We start from the raw sequence: 13,999 nt of genomic DNA on the forward strand, positions 1-13,999 counted from the left end.
GCTCCGCCAACTCCTGACTCAGGAAGGTTACCAGAGAGAGCGCCTGGGCTCTGCTCATTGTCCTGGCGGTTGGGGGAGCATATGTCCCTTAACTCTGTTAACATGCAAGTCCCCTGATCCCTGCTCCCCACCCCAGGCTCAGGAGTTTGGAGAGCTCTGTCACGCAGGTGAGGGTTCAACTCCGACAGAGATGCCCATGGATTGTTCCTTGGGGGGTGGGCTGATGACAGCCTCCATTCTATGAGCAGCAGTTGACAATCTTCACTGATTTGTCTACCACTCTCATTACTGTTGCTCTATGGTACGTGTCACCTGCACCATTATGCATTCATTACAGGCTGGGTATCCCTTAACAGAAACACCTGGGACTACAGGTGTTTGGGATTTTTTCCCCCAGATTTTGGAACATTTGCATATGTATAAAAAGATAATTTTGAGGATGGAGCTGAAGTCTAAATGTGAGGTTCGTCAGTGTTTCTTACACACCTTTTACACAGAGCCTGAAGGTACCTTGCACCTAGGTTTTGACTGGACCCATGCCAGGTGTGGAAGTGTCCATTCATATGTTGCACCGTAGCTCAAAATGCTTCAGATTTGGCGGGGGGTGGGGGGTGGGGGTATCTCCGGTTTCAGATTCTCAGGATCTGGATGTTCAGCCTGTATGTGTCTATACATCGGCTCGATTTAAAACGTACAGATTTGGGTTTGTGAAGGGAATGGCATCTCACCCCTGGAAGGTGAAAACCAGCATCAATTAAGAAGTTTGCAGAGAGAGGTAACAGAAGGACAGCGGGGGGACATCTCATCTGGAGGGTCGTTGACGGTCCTGGAATTTTCTAGAAGAACTCATCTACATACCCTGAAGAGCTGGGAGCTCCAGAGGGAGCCTTTTTCCCGGCCAAGCAGCCTGAACTTGAAGCAGAAGGTACAGGGAGAGCTCTGGGAAGAGAATCAAGTAGAAGGCAGTGACATTGTGTGGACCTCTTCGTGCCACCACTGCCTCTTGGTAGCTGATCAGGAACACAGTTAAGAATTCTGGCCTAGACGCTCAAGTGGAGGGGAGCCCTGTCATGTCTCTTGGTCCCTCACAACCAATACCAAAAAACAAAACAAAACAAAGCAAAAAACCCCCTCTGGATATTTAAGAGGAAACACACTGTCTTGATTCCTGGCAAAGACTCACCCTGACAATCAGTGTGGTCTAGGAAAAATAATTTTGAGTTTAGAGTCCTCCCAGGCCTGAGTTTGAATCTGAGCCCTTTGAATGACCTGCTGTGCATCCCCGGGCACTTCACATTGCTCCTCATGCTCTCGCTTCTGCTCTGTGGGAAAGAGCTAGATAATAGCAGCCACCCTGCAGAGCTGTGGCCCAACCCTGCTGTCTCCCAGCTCCGAATCTCTCGGGCCCATCTGGAAGCCTGGACTCTGGCCTCGATCAGCCAGGAAAAGGAATAATAGACATTTATTGGTTCTTAGAACGGAAAGAAAAGTCCAAAGGTAGCCCAGGTGAGAGAGCGTCCCAAAGGATAAATATCATAAACTCATCTTGTCTTTTCTCAACGCTGCCCTCTTCGGGGCTGGTTTTGCTCTCAAGCAGAGATCCCAATGAACTCAGTCCTAGATCTGCAGAAACAGGCCGGCAAAAGTAACAACACTCTGATTGGCCAAACCGGGTCATGTGGTCTTCCAAGAAGTGGAGATTACATTACATGCAATGTATGAGTGTCTGTGTGGATTCCCTAACATAGTACCAGAATGTTTCTACCAGAATCAGCCGGCTGCATGTTGGATAGTCAAGCAGCAGGTAACTGCATAATAATGTTTGCTTGGGGCCGCAAATAACAGAATTACCAACTAACTGTGACTTAAACAATTAAGATAATTATCTCATACCATAAAATGTCTCTGGTGGTAGTCAGTCCTAAAGTTGCTGAGTGATTTAGAAGTGTTTTTAGGGGCTGGGGTTGTGGCTCAGTGGTAGAGCACTTGCCTGGCATGTGTGAGGCCCTGGATTGGAGCCTCAGCACCACATATAAATAAATAAATAAATAAATAAAATTAAATAAAAGATCCATTGGCAACTAAAAAAAAATTTAAAAAAACAAAACAAAACAAAACAAGTATTTTTAAGGATCTAAGATCTTTTATCCTTCCATTCTTCTTGACTTTCAGTTCTCAAGCTATTGTCTCATGGCCAAAGATGGCTTTTATGGCTCCAGCCTTTGCTTCTTCACAGGAACAGTGTGTAAACAGGTGCCTAGGCAAATGACCAGGGCAGCTGAAGATAAATTCTTTCATGTCCCTCTATTTTTTAAAAAATATTTTTTTAGTTGTAGACGAACATAATACCTTTATTTATTTGTCTTTATGTGGTGCTGAGGATTGAAGCTAGTGCCTCACACATGCTAGGCAAGTGCTCTACCACTGAGCCACAACCCAGCCCCTCATATCCCTTTATTTTGATCAATGAGGAAAATATTTCTCCTTGAAGTTTGCCCTCTTTCCCTGCCATTGATAAAGACGGAACCAGAATACCTCCAGCCGTAGGGAGGATTGGAAAACGCATCTCTCTGGTGTTTTCAGAGTTTATCATGAGCGATGGGCTTGACCAACAGGGATAAGGGGGTAGGAATGGTAGTGAGGTATACTGTTGGGGTTTTGCTGAGTGTGGCTGTAAAGAACAATCCCACAGCTCAATGGCTGACGACTGCGGGAGTTCATCCTTGCTTAGGCTCCGTGGTGTTCTCTGGGGACCAGCTGGGGCTCTGTTCCATGCATCTGCATGTTGGGGGGCAGCCTTCATCAGGAGCATGCCCTGCTCATGGTGAGGGAAGGAGTTAGAGACCTGCAGAAACAATGGCTCTTCAACTTTCTGCTTGGATCTGACATGAACCTTGTCTAGACGGACATCACTGGCTAAAGCTTAGCAGATTAAAATAGCCACCATTTGACTATTATATTGGATGATCGTGTGGACCAGGGGTTTGGGCAGGCTCAGCTGGGCAGTATTCTGCTTCGTGTGGCACTGACTGGGTTGCTGTCTGGTGTTCAGCTGGCGGGTGGCCTGGTCTGTCACTCTGTTACCTTGGTAGGGATGCCTTGGAGGCTACAGTGCGCCCATGGTGATGAGGAGGTTGTAGACTCCTTAGATGGCAACTGACAGCTTCCAGGAAAGTACTGTAGAGACAGGAAGTGGGAGAAGCCAGTGTCTTAAAGCCTAGGCTGGAAACTGGTCCAACAGCCCTTCCACCATAATACACAAAACAGCCATGGAACCCGTAGAGAGGGGATCTATTCTGTCTCTGGGAAGCGGAGTACAGAGCCATTTATGGCCATTTTCAATCTGCTCCACACGGTGCTTTGGTGTGGATATGGCTGGAGTGTGTCTCCCTGGGGTTCTCATTTTGGGGAGCCTGGTGATGGAAGAGGTGGTGGGCCTTTAAGAGTGGGGCCTGGTGGAAGGCAATTAGGTCTGGGAAAGAATTGATGTAGTTCTCCTGGGGCCCTGGTGAGTTTGTGAGAAAGGGTTCTTATAATAACACAAGTTTGGCCCCTCCCTGGTACTCTGGCTTCCTGATCTCTCTCTCTCTCTCTCTCTCTCTCTCTCTGTCTCTCTCTCTCTTTTCATGCACTACCATCATGGTGTCATCTGAGCTGAGCTTGACCCTCCAAAACTGTAAGCAAACCTCTTTTCTTTAGAAAGTACGCAGCCTCGTTTTTTTTGTTATAGTAACAGAAAATGGACTAATGCATATGGCTATAGGTGAGGATGCATAATCCTCTAACAGGGAATGGAAGCAGGCATTTTTTTTTTTTTAAAGGTGGGCCTTGCCTTACCAGTTAACATTTAGCATGAAATGAAAATAATTAAGGATGGGAATGTGGCTCAGAGGTAGAGTGCTTGCCTAACATGTACAAGGTCAGGGTTCAATCCCTAGCATGCCACACACACACACACACACACATACACACACAGAGAATAAGAGAGAAAATAATTAAAATTGTTGCAATATTGCTACAGACTGATCACTGAGGCAAAGAAGAAATCCAAGAAACATAAACCTATATGTATGCATATATAAGTCTACACATATGTCTTATATGATATATTTACATACTATATGCCCAGATTACGTTACAAAATGAAATGGCAAATAGTTTGGAGAAAGGGGCTGAGTGACATGGGCATGGTGCTCATGCCTGTAATCCCAGCTGCTCAGAAGTTTGAAGCAGGAGGATTGCAAGTTCAAGGGCAGCTGGGGCAACTTGGCATGACACTGTCTCGAAAAAAAACCCCCCAAAACAGGGCCAGTTTAGCACCTGTATTTCTAACCAAACAGTACAATTCACTGCTTTAAAAAAAAGAGAGAGAAAGGGGTATAAATATTAATACAATTTTGAGGTGCAGAGGATTTTCTAATATTTTCAAGGAAAATATTCATAGTGTTAACTAAACAAAAATTTTAAACTTTAAAGGTAAAGGACAAATTGGAGAATATTTGCATTATGCCTATCAGAGAAGGGGTTACCATTTTTTTTTTACATATAAGTACCTCCTAGAATTAGAAAAATGTGAACATTGTGTAGACAAAAATATAAACAAGAAAATTTTAAGAAGAAAGATGTTGAGTCCATTGTTGACTCGATTCTGATTAAGACCATAATTCTTCTGAGGCTCAACCTGGTTTTATGTGTTAAAGTCCTAAAAATGGGCATGTTCTTTGTCCCAGAGACTCATTTCTAGGAATTTATCCTGAGTAATTAGTTAAGGATGTGCAGAACAATTGACCTCCCAGACCCTTCACTTAAGTATTGTTGATAGCAACATGAACAACTGAAGTCAGCTGACCAGGTGCCACATGGGTGGGGAGCTTGAAACTCTCTTCAAGAAGGAACTTGCTCTTCAGCTGGCCACTGATAGATTTCAACTGTTACCCTTCAGGGTATGCCTTATCTAATAAGCTGTGGTCATGCTCTTAGGCAACTCTAACAAAAACTGAGCAAGACATGGGCCTGACTTTGCCCCCTCAAGTTCTCCCTCCCTGGTCTATCCTGCTTGCTCATCATTTGACTTTTCACAGATGTTTCTACCAATGAAACCTCTGCACTCCTGATACTGAGTGTGTCTGCTTCTAGGACACTAACGCTTTGTGTTTGAGTTCAGTTGGAGTTTGTGTTAGCCAGTTTTCTGCTGCTATAACAAAATAGCTGAGGCTAGATAGTTTATTTTGAAAAGAGATTCTTTGGGCTCATAATTGTGGTTGGAGGGTCCAATCTGTAGAGCACTGGCCCCCGGGCTGTGTTATAACATGGAGAAAAGGAACTGGTTTCATTCAAGAGGGAGAGGGCAGTCATATGGCAAGACAGGAGGCCAGAGACTGTGGACAGGCTAGGCCTGACAGGAGAAGCTGGCACTTGTCACGTGCACCTGGCCCAGGATTGGGAGAAGCTGAAGGAGACACTCAGCAGCTGGAGGATTCAAGGCCTAGCCGGTGTCCCCACCCACAAGGTGAATCAGCGAATGAGCCACAAAGTGTGGGAGTCCTAAGAATTCCACATGTGGACCTGGGAAGCCAGAAAGAAAGAGAGAGAGAGAGAGAGAGAGAGAGAGAGAGAGAGAGAGAGAGAGGGAGGGAGGGAGGGAGGGAGGGAGGAAGGAAGGAAGGAAGGAAGGAAGGAAGGAAGGAAAAATGGCCGCTGTCTTGCTTCTATCTGCCTGATATTCCACACCTTTTTTTCTTGGGGCTAAATGAACCCAGAGCATTGAGAAAAGAATTTCTTGGGAATGTAGTTCCAGTTTTGCTAAATGGAATCAAAAAGAAACCACCTGTTGGTATTGGCTAAAATAAAATGATAAGTTAATAAAACGGAATGGCATTTGGCCATCTAAAATGATGTCATCGTGAGTACTTGTTGTCATTTGAAAACAGGGTGCACAGCATGACTGCGTTGGTAAAAGTGTATATAAACATCCAGTTTTGCACAATTTGTGCTCTGAGTGTTTCCAAGCTTCCCAGGTTCTCTGTACTAAGGGCGACCTCCACATTCTACCCGGGCTCACCTTGTCTCCCTGCGCATATTATTTTTGGTTTTCGGGATACTGCTGAGGTTCTTCCTCATGTCCCAGTGGGGGTTTCCCACCAACCCTGGCTTTCTCTTTGCTTGGACTGCAAAGACAGCCCCCAAACTTTGCGTGGTTAGTTCCCACTTACTATTCCAGACCTTTCTCTGTAGTATGTGGTACCCCCATTTGCAACTCAATAGCTCCCCAAACTCTCTGAATATCAGAATAAATTGCTTGGGAAGCTTAAAAAAAAATACAACCACCCCCCACGGATGCTTGGGCTTTACTGTAGACCTATTAGAATTTCCAGAGCTAGGACCAAGAAATGTCTATATTATTTTGGATATAGATCTGTCTGCATATGCTAGAGATCCAAAATAATACTGGCTCTGTCGTTTCAAGGTGCATCCATTTTGAAGGCAAGTTTAACTTTCTCGTGTCAGATGCAGGGCTCAGGCACCTTGACGCAGCTTCTAATTCTCCATCTATCGCCTCCCAATTCCTCAACACAGTTGGTCCAGATGTCTGCCTTCTACGGTTGCCTGCTGGTGACCACCTGCCCACGTGCTGGCATACCGCCTCCTTGACTCACCCCACTCACCCCTACTCCCCATACACACTGCCCAGGAAGCAGAGTTATTGTTTCTCTCCAGAAAGTGCTCTCCTGAACACACTGGACACAAGTCAGACGAGAGCCACAAGGGCATCCAAGTTTCCTGCGAGGGTCACTGGGTCACAGATCAGGCACTTAGGCATCAGGTGGCCCTCGAGGATAAAGAGGCATCCCATGAATGTCGCACTGTAAACTCTGTGACCGCCCCCCGCCCATCTGGGAGCCCTGTCCGGCAGGGCTGGAACGTACAGCTTCTCTCCAGAGGTTCAAGACCAAATTAGGGGAAGTCACCAGGGGGGTTATGACAAAATGCCTGCAGACGGGGCTCAGCCTCCTGCCTCTCTCCCCAGTGGCTGATGGCGGGGCTTGGGGAGCTTCCGTGGCTTGCCGCTGTGTGTCCGCACTGTTCCCTGCTGACCGCTGTCTTTGCTGGGTGCTGCCAACGTGCTCCAAATTGAGTGGACCCTATTAAGTCCACTGTTTCCCAGGACTTGGCAACTGTCAGTCTTACTAGGGCCAGAGGGACAGCCAGGGTCCATAGCCACGGTTGTCAGGGCTCCCTGAATCAGAACTACCAGCCAAAGTGACATTGATATACCCTGAAGGTCAGCCTGGCCACGCTGGCTTGAGGCAGCAAGGGGAGGCCTGGACTGCGGGGCCCTCAGGCGGAGGCTGGGCCAGGGTGAGGCCTGGGGGCTGTGATACAGCAGCAGCTCAGGAGGTCATCGGACTTCCTGTCCTGACTACAGGGGTGTCCCCTTTACCCAGGTGATGATGGCACTCGGTGGCCTGGGTGCCGTGGGGATCTGTGATCTCCTTGCTTCGGTTGCTCTTGCCACTGACCTCAGGAGGTCAACTGGGATACCCTACAGGGGGAGGGGGTGCTGCACACGGGGCCAGTTGGCACCCAAAGTGGAGACGGTGGCTCACGACGGCGGCGGGGGGGGGGTGGTGGTGGTGGGGGCAGTTCTGATCTCCAGGGGCCTGATGGGTCAGCAAAGAGAGATGAAGAAGAAAAATTAGCTGCCCATCAATCCAAGCATTTAAAAAATTCTACTAAAAAAACCCATCAGTGGAGGGGCTTGATTATGCTAAGGTTGGGGCCTCCAGAGGGAGACCCGTGCCTGAAGGTGTGGGACCGCAGTCTCCCTCCTTGTCCTTTCACTAACCAGAGACAGAAACCAGGAACACATCTTGTAGCACCTAGAAACCTGGGAGAGGGAGGAGGGAGGAAGATGGGGGGGAGGGGGAGGGGGAAGGAGAAGGGGGAGGGGAGGGGGGAGGGGGGAGGAGGAGGGGGAAGAGGAGGCGGCGACGGGGTGGAAAGAAGAAGAAGAAAACAGGAATAAAGACTTTAGCAGGTGCAATCCTCCCCACACCAAAAATAAGGAACTCTTTAATTCCTGTTTAACATATTTTGTTTTTATTATTTCTAATACATAGATACACAGAATACATTTTATATTATGAACACAAAATTTAATAAAGTATATTGTATTAACATATGTGTATAATGCATATTACATTAATTATAGATTTATAATATATAATATGTGTAATAAATAGATATTTAAAAAAAACAGCCCTTAGTTTTTATTATTCAACCTTAGTTTTTATTTTCCATATTTTTATTGGTACATTATAATTACACATAATAGTGGGATTCATCATCACCCATCTGTACATGCACACAATATAATTGGGCCTATATCCTTCCCCAGGATCTCCCTCCCCCACCTCCCTCCCCTGGTTCCTTTCCTCGGCTCTACTGATCTTTCTTAGATTTCATGAGATTCCCCCATCTTTCTTTTCCTTCTTCCTCTCTACAAAACAAAGGAACTTTAAAAGGGACTTCAAATCTTATGCACCCTAGATTACTAATTAAGAAACAAGTCCCTAGATATAAGGGGGAAAATAAAATTAATTGGATAAATTATATATAGATATATAATACTATTTTAGTATAAATACATAATAGTTAAATTGCATATGTATATATAACATGTAACTAAATTAAAAGAAATATCCATAGTTTGAACCTATTGGAAATTCAGAATTTACATACTAATTTGTATGCTAAAGAATTTATGATTTTTTTAAATCAATAAACAAAAAGAATTTATGTTATAAAAGAATGAAAAGGGGGCACTGATTGTCCTTTGTGCCTCTACAACATAGATTTTAAACTCAACTTTAACGTTTGCTAAAATGCTCAAAACTCTATAGGCTTTGTGTTACCCAGGTCTCACCACTGTGACAAAATACCTGAGATAATCAACTTAATAAGGAAAGAGGTTTATTTTGGCTCCCAAAATAGAGGATTCAGCCCATGGCCACTGGCCCTGCTGTTCTGGGAATGTGTTGGCATCACCCTTCATGGAGGGAGCCTGGGGAGGAGGAGGCCTGTACCCCTCAGGCAGTGGGAAAACTGGAAGACAGGAAGTGGAGACCCAGGAATAGGCCAAGTCCTGATAGCCGCTTGGAGGCCACGCCCCTACTGACCTAACTTCCTCCTAGTTAGCCCCACCTCTTAAAGGTTCCACCACCTCTCAATAGGCCACCTTCAACAAATGGGCCTCTGGGAAACATTTCTGATCCCAACTGCCACAGGCCTCGTCAATTTATTGGGACTCCAATAACTCTCTGCCTCTATGATCTCATAAAAGGTAACTAAATATAGAGAGAAGTAGGCATGCCTCACTTTAACTGAGCCTTGCTTAAATTTCCCAAAGTGATGGAACCCATTACTGTAAAATATTCCATGTTGGGGATAGATGCTCTGACATCATAAATAATATATTAAAAATATATTAACACTAAAGTAGGTCTTTGGCACTTACAAATAGGGCTTGATAAAACGAGACCCCATAAACCTCCAGTTAAAATTGTAATTGGTTCCATATAAACTGAAATAGGGCCTCGAGGATTAAAACATTATATAAAACCTAAGTAATAAAGCAGTGATTATCCCCGCTGCTTCTCCATTTGACAGCTCAATTTTGCCTGTTCTCAAATCTGGGAGGAATAAAAGGCCCTTGCAATGCAATATGACAATCCTAATTCTGTGTTCCCAGGCAGCAAGGACACCAAACCCAATACCCAATATCATTAAAATGACTGATTTTATTCAATCAACAACTGGTAAATATTTGGCTCTTCGAGATTATCTGGCAGGTTCTGTTCAGTGCCTGTTTCCGCAGACCCTCAGCTGTGCTTCCTCTCTACCTCTAAAGGGACACAACCCACAGGGGCCCTCCACAGCTCATGGTCCCACACAGTCTTTGCAGACGAGATGTTAATGCTGTCCTTCTGCCTTCTCCAGGAACGAAGGGATGACATTGCATTGTTAACATCCTCTTCCAAGGAAATTCAGCCGATACTCTTTTAAGGACATATACATCTCTACTAGGTTCTGGAAATAGAGGCTGTCACGGAGCCTGTGTCTGTGACCCTCCAGATCCAGCCACCTGCTGCGCTTTGGGTCATGGAAACAGCACCCTGTAAGCTCAGCATGGCCACCGGTTCGGTTCTCGGTCTCCTCCCAATTCCTCAAGGTGATTGATTCTGGTCTCTGCCTTCTACAACTCCTCCTGGTGTCTACCTCTCCATGGGACGGCTGGAGGCAGTCTACTTGGTTTGCCCCAATGACTCCTCTCCCTGGACTGATATGCTGCAGTGACCCCCTCTTGAAGTCACAACATGGCCCCATGGAACTCATGGCTCCTTGTTCGAAACCCAACAACAATTAGAACTCCCCAAGGAAAACCAGCTTGGGTAATGCCTTGGACTCCATTAAAGTCCATAGGTAGGATGGAACCCAACCTGGGCTGGTGGACAGTCTGTCTGTGGGAGGGGTGCCTTCCCTTGTCTTTGGTTTCTCACCTCATCTACTCTTTTTTTTAAAAAAATACTTTTATTTTACTTATTTATTTTTATGTGGTGCTGAGGATCGAACCCAGGGTCTCCCACGTGCAAGGCGAGGGCTCTACCGCTGAGCCACGACCCCAGCCCTCATCTACTCTTTCCTGTTTTAGTATCTGCTTACATGAAAAGATGATGTTGAGACACCAAGGGGAAAATTAAAGTGAGTTTAATTTTAGATGGCCTTGTAAACTTTTTCTTTTAAATTTTGTTTTTACTGGTATAGGACATGTGACTGAGAAATGTGACTTTAGGGTATGCATCTCCCGCAGGGGACATCCGTTCCTGGGATCGCTCTGGAACTTTTTCTTGGTACTTTCCTCACTGCCAGCAGCCTCTCGGGGTCCACTGCTGACTGTACACTCTTTGGAAGAGAAGTTCCTCTTCTTCTTGGACCTGCATCTGCTGCCTGCTTTTTCCGGATCACAAACAGTTTCCTCCGTGGGTGAAGATTCCTTCCTCTTGGGAAGATTCGTGCTGACAGCTGTCTCTTCATCGTCACCATGAACCAGCTTCTCCTTGGGGGCAAAAATCTTTTTCTTGGATTTGGAGAAAGAAACAGATGAGTCTTCTACTCTTCTGAGGAGCCTACTGGGTTTACTTTTCCTACTTTTGGGGTTGCTCATGGGTCTCACACTCCCCCAAAGTATGAATTTTGAATATAAGTTTAATTTTTCATTTCAAAAGCAGGGTCAATACTTTCAATATGGTTTCTAGTTCTCTGTCTCCTCCCAATTCTTCAAGGTGACTGATTCTGATATCTGCCTTCTACAACTCCATAATCCAGGGCTTATGGGACAGCTGGATAGAGTCTACTTGGTTTGCCCCAATGACTCCTCTCCCTGGACTGATATGCTGCAGTGACCCCCTCTTGAAGTCACAACATGGCCCCATGGAACTCTATGGCTCCTTGCTCGAAACCCAACAACAATTAGAACTCCCCAAGGAAAACCAGCTTGGGTAATGCCTTGGACTCCATTAAAGTCCACAGATCTAGCTCTCCCTCTTGCTCTCCAACAGCCCTAGGGACACCTCTCTTCTCTGGTAGCTCCTGTTCTTGCCTGTGTGTGGTGGAGCTGCATCCTTTGTGTCTCACCCAACTGACATACCTCTCAGGTCTTGGGAGGAACGCCCTGGACACAGGTCAGACAAAACCACAAGGGTGCCTGCCAGTATAAACAAGTGTTCTAGGAGGGGTGCCTGGTCGTCGTGGGACCCTCAGGCAGTAAGTGGTCCATCAGGATAAAGAAGTTTCCCATGAAAGGTACACTGTACCCTCCATACCATCTGCCTTGGAGCCATATCAAGGCAGGATGGAATTTATATTCTCCCCGCAGAAAAAGACCTCCAGACCCAATGAGAGGAAACTACAACAGGCTCAACCCCAACTGATGTTTATATCTCTCTCACATAAAAAATCAAAGACGTCTTGACAGCTGGGCTCTGGAAATCCATCCGCCCACCAGCCTCCTTCCACATTGCCCTCTGCAGCTTTGAGGAAGCTGAGATCCAAGATGGCGCACAACCCCTTCTACCTTCCAGAGGGGAAAGCAGAAAAGAGAGGACCCACACTTCTACTGAGAAGCATAGGCTACTTGGAAGTGGCCTACCATACTTCCCCCACATCTAACTGTCCAGAACTTGGTCTACTTTGACTGGGGGATATGGTCTTTTCTAGAAGTTCTAATTTTCAGGAAGAAGAAAAGAATGGATTTGGGAAGTGCTAGAGACAGGGTGTTAAAAAACTCACCTCCCCAGAAAGTGACTTCTGATGGTCACCAGTATTTGGATCCACGGGAAGCTTTGTGAAGGGGCCTCCACCATCATGATGATCCTATTACTTTAGAATTACCACTTTTTGATGGTTTTCACCATAGAGTGGGGAGTCCTTAAGGGTGGGGGAGCATAATTGTATTTCGGAGCCCGGCATTTGTCTGGTGCACAGTAGATGCTCAATAGACTTGGGCTGAAGGAATTGAATGTTGCGGTTACACATTCCATGGGCCTAATTTAGATCTGAAATTTTCTTTTTTAAAAAAAGTGATTGTAGCCTCATTGCTCTAAACCACACCATCTAAAATGTTATATTTTAATCAGATTTTCAGTTGATATGATGGTAGTGCCTCCTCCTGATTGGGCTCAGCTGTTCACAAACGTGACCTCCTTTCATCTGCCCATTAACCCTGTGAGTTAGGTGATTTTTAATGAGCCCTGATTATGGATGGGAAGGACAATTTCCAAGGTCATATAGCCAGTAATGAACTGCTTACTCTTAATCATGAAGCCATATTGTCTGCTTGAGAAATCCCTGACTTCCAGCCACGTAAGTATTTCTTTTAATTAAACGCTTTCCCAGAATTTCTCCAAATTTTTTTTAAATTTGAATTTCTATAACTATACTTCAGTGTCTACTCATGTGATATTTAAGAGGTCTGTTTGTCATTTCCTGGCACCAAAGACATCTGATTTAATATTTAGATTATCTATTTCTCCTTGAAAGCCCTGCCAATCTCTTTCCTGACGGAGCAATTTTTTTTCAGACTCAGTTTCTAATGAATGATTAATTAATGAATCATTAATATTCGGGAATACTTTGGGGTGCTTGGCACTGAGAAAAACTCCCACAGCCATGGACTCTATTGGAGAGAGGGAGGCAGGTAACACATAAACAAATATATCTAAAATGAGTTCACATAAAGGGAAGTTGCTGTAAAGAAAGTAAAAAAGGGTTACGTGAAGCCAGGGATTGAGGGTGGAGTGGAGCTAGTTTAGGTGAGGTCAGGGAGGTGTCTCTGGGAAGGTGACTTTGAGGTGGGGCCTGGAGATGGATAGTAAGTGATCCAGAAAGATCAAGAGGAAGAGACTTCTAGGCAGGGCAAAGCAAGTACCAAGGTCCTGGGGTGGCAACAGAAAGTGTCTGATAGACAAGGAATGACAGTGTAGGGATACATTAGAGAGAGAGGTAGGGGGCCCATATTATGTGGGCCAGAATAAGGAGTTTGGATGTCAAAGAGAAGTAAAAAGCTATTGGAAGAGTTTAAGTTGGGTTGTAACACGATCTGTTTCGAATTTTATAAAAGTCATTTCAGTTGCTGCATGGAGGATAGATTGTGAGGGAGAGAGAGTGGAAGGAAGCTTTGGCAGTCCCTCAGTGAGTCAAGCCCAGAGTTACCATGCGTGGTCCCGCTGCACTAGATCTAGGTATATATTATATATATATTATAATATATAATATATATATTATATATATTATAATATATAATATATAATATATATTATAATTATATATATATTATATATAATATATAATATATTATATATTATATATTATATGTATAATATATAATAATATATAATATAATATAATATATATAATATAATATAATAATATAATATATATA

This window comes from Marmota monax, unplaced genomic scaffold (assembly GCF_021218885.2).
Source record: "Marmota monax isolate L192 unplaced genomic scaffold, Marmota_monax_Labrador192_F-V1.1 WCK01_AAM20220418_F8-fsc00086, whole genome shotgun sequence".
Classification (NCBI taxonomy): domain Eukaryota; kingdom Metazoa; phylum Chordata; class Mammalia; order Rodentia; family Sciuridae; genus Marmota; species Marmota monax.